This window comes from Alosa sapidissima, chromosome 6 (assembly GCF_018492685.1).
Source record: "Alosa sapidissima isolate fAloSap1 chromosome 6, fAloSap1.pri, whole genome shotgun sequence".
NCBI classification, from domain to species: domain Eukaryota; kingdom Metazoa; phylum Chordata; class Actinopteri; order Clupeiformes; family Clupeidae; genus Alosa; species Alosa sapidissima.
Genome location: NC_055962.1, coordinates 39797547 through 39801030, shown reverse-complemented (window position 1 = coordinate 39801030; position 3484 = coordinate 39797547). Strand labels below are relative to the sequence as shown.

Here is a 3484-nt window from a genome sequence, read left to right as displayed (position 1 = left end):
GCCTGATGAAGATCTAATTGACTCGAAACGTTGCAACAAGGGAGCATGTATGCTAACCCTAATTTTTTGAACCTTTAAGGCTATTTGCCTAACTTTAACCCTATTTGGGAATTTTTCTAAGGCTAATTGCCTAAACCTAACCCTACTTGGGGAATGTTTTACAGTCATAGCCACTTAGTGGCATGACAATGGGCTATTATGTCTATCTGGACTAGCCTAATCATAGCTAAACCCTAACCATAACCCTATGGCAATTCGCCTAATTTTTAAGGCCTATTTTGGCTAAGTGTGGGGAAGCCCCGATGAAAACATGGGAAGGACCGTGCCTAACGTGAGTCTGGACTTTGGTCCAGGCCGCGGATACGGTCAGGTGTGGGGGGGCCCTGGTGAAACTATGGGAAGGACGAGTGTGGGGAAGCCCTGATGAAAACACGGGAAGGACCGTGCTAGCTTGCCTGTGCCTCCCGTCCGGAATTCAGGTGTCTTCTCCGCGCCGGCCTCCCTCCGGAATCCAGGTGTCCTCTCCACACCTGTCCACTTACCTTAACCTAACCCTAACCCTAACCCTAACCCTAACCCTAACCCTAATCCTACCCCAAGCCCACCCCTAGCCCTAATCCTAACCATAACCCTTGACCCTGGGTCCCCCCCTCTGACCCGGAGAGCTGGGCAAAGGACAAACCCTTACCTAACCCTAACCCTAACCCCCTAACCCTAACCCCCTATCCTAACCCTAACCCTAACCCTAACCCTACCAATCGATGCGGAATCTCACCCCGAATCCAACGGAACCGGTCTCGAGTCGATACGACCTTCCGTTCGGGAGTTATTGCCAAATCCCTCACTTCGTTTGGTTTTCATCCCTTATCATAACCCTAAAAACCAACTGCACCCCGGTGCACTTTTGGCTATTACCCCCTATCATACCCTTGTCCTAACCCTAACCATTCGTCCAACATATTTCCATTGGGTTTCCATTCAAACACATTTTCTTTCATAACTCTCGAACCCTACCCCTAGTGGCGAAATGGAGGGGTGCAACAGTAAGTCATTTTCAAAGATCTATCCACTCAAACAGTAAAAAAAATGTGTTAGGGAAAAAAAAAAGTTCACTACAAAGGTATGCCATTCGACTCAGAATCATCTGAAACGTACTCCTATACACTTTCTGGGGGAACTTTTTTCAAAACCCACTTTGGACTTAGAAGAATTTTTGATTTTTCCCATTCATTTCAATGGGGGAACTAAAAACGGCTATAACTTCCGAACGAAAGGTCATAGGTCAAATATTTTCTTTTCCGCCTCCCCAAAACCGGCCACGAGGAAGCCGGGGAACTTGTCCCCATGTCTCTACGACCTTCCGTTCTCGAGATATAAGGATTTTAAGTTTTATTTCCGGTTTTTAACCAACTTCCTGTTATCGGAGGAAGTCGAGGGTGGTCTCTATCGAAAGGTCTGACCCATAGAAATCCAGGGCACTTGGTCTGAAGTCTCTATGACCTTCCTATCCGGAGATATGATGAGATAAGGACATCAGCAGAGATCAGTCGATGACTGATCGGTGGTTTTTACCCCTATTCCCTAACCCTAACCCTTGATTTGGGCGTAATTCTGACGCGTATCCAAAATTGACTGGACGAGGAAAATTCTCCCCTAACCCTAACCCTAGCTAGGAAAGCTAAGCAGCGTCGGGCCTGGTTAGTACTTGGATGGGAGACCGCCTGGGAATACCAGGTGCTGTACGCATTTTGCTTTTCCATTCACCCGCGTGCAGGCAGAGCGGTTGAGGTTGATGAACGTGTCCGAGTGGTTGAGTAATCGCTTACGGCCATACCACGCTGAGCACGCCCGCTCTCGTCTGATCTCGGAAGCTAAGCAGTGTCGGGCCTTGTTAGTACTTGGATGGGAGACCGCCTGGGAATAACTGGTGCTGTAAGCGTTTTGCTTGTGCAGGCAGAGCGGTTGAGGTTGTTGAACGTGTCCGAGTGGTTGAGTAATCGCTTACGGCCATACCACGCTGAGCACGCCCGCTCTCTCCTGATCTCGGAAGCTAAGCAGTGTCGGGCCTTGTTAGTACTTGGATGGGAGACCGCCTGGGAATACCAGGTGCTGTAAGCGTTTTGCTTGTGCAGGCAGAGCGGTTGAGGTTGATGAACGTGTCCGAGTGGTTGAGTAATCGCTTACGGCCATACCACACTGAGCACGCCCGCTCTCGCCTGATCTCGAAAGCTAAGCAGCGTCGGGCCTGGTTAGTACTTGGATGGGAGACCGCCTGGGAATACCAGGTGCTGTAAGCGTTTTGCTTGTGCAGGCAGAGCGGTTGAGGTTGATGAACGTGTCCGAGTGGTTGAGTAATCGCTTACGGCCATACCACGCTGAGCACGCCCGCTCTCGCCTGATCTCGAAAGCTAAGCAGCGTCGGGTCTGGTTAGTACTTGGATGGGAGACCGCCTGGGAGTACCAGGTGCTGTAAGCATTTTGCTTGTGCAGGCAGAGCGGTTGAGGTTGATGAACGTGTCCAAGTGGTTGAGTAATCGCTTACGGCCATACCACGCTGAGCACGCCCACAATCTGTGAGTTTGCAACGTGAGAGACTGGCTGCAGTAGAGGGAGATAGGCTCCTTCATTGTTCGTTTAAATTCAAAGGTTTATTTCAGTTATTTAATTTAGTGAAGTTGAAGTTTAAGTTTTTTGTAGGTTTTGAGACAGCAAGCCCAGCAGTGCTTCTTTGCTGCTGGGTGAGCACATGGATCAAACAAATCCGCGACGGCGTTTGACGCCAGCCGAAGGACTAAGAAAGAAGGCAAGTCAACGTGTGAGTGACAAAGTAAATGGCAGAGGACATGTTTTGAATGATAATGAAGATGAACAAAGGGATAATGTGACAGAAGATGCTAACATGAATGTAAAAGCTAAAAGCAACGCTGAAAGGAGTATAAAGGAAGCAAGAGAAAGACACCGAGTGGAATACAAAAGAGAATGGACGGTCATAGTTGAAACAGAGAATATATGTGGACTGAATGTAATGACTTTAATAAAAGCAATTGAAGCAGTGGTTGGTCATGGAGCTCTGTTGACTCTTAGACCGAAACAAGACAAGCAACATGAGGCAACAATGATTTCAGAAAAGGCCTGTGAGGAGTTGGAGGATGGACTGTTGTATGAGGGGGAAAGAGTGGGAGTTAAAAGACTGCATAAATCAGAGGTGCTGGTCTCTTTCCTTCACCTACCCCCAGATGTAACGGACATGGCTATTTTGAACAGACTTGCCAGGTGGGGGGTCCTTCCAATTCTGCCAGTCAGGAGGCGCTATTACCCGGGCACAAATGTGGTGGATGGAACGCGCTTTCTAAAAGTGAGGCTCCCAAAGGAGGTAGTGTCATTGCCCTACAGCGCAAGATTTGAGACAGAAGACGGCCCACAGTACTGCAGAGTGATACATGACAGGCAGGTTAAAATATGCCGTTTCTGAGTCCAGGACATG

The 3484-nt window shown here is 48.7% G+C and overlaps 4 pseudogenes; all 4 read left to right on the top strand.

The window, feature by feature from the left end:
• Nucleotides 1-1820: 1820 nt before the first annotated feature.
• Nucleotides 1821-1939, top strand: LOC121712380 (annotated as a pseudogene).
• A 60-nt stretch (nt 1940-1999) lies between these two features.
• On the top strand, nt 2000-2118 carry LOC121712399 (annotated as a pseudogene).
• Nucleotides 2119-2178: 60 nt separating this feature from the next.
• LOC121712383 lies at nt 2179-2297 on the top strand (annotated as a pseudogene).
• A 60-nt stretch (nt 2298-2357) lies between these two features.
• On the top strand, nt 2358-2476 carry LOC121712387 (annotated as a pseudogene).
• The last annotated feature ends 1008 nt before the right edge of the window (nt 2477-3484 follow it).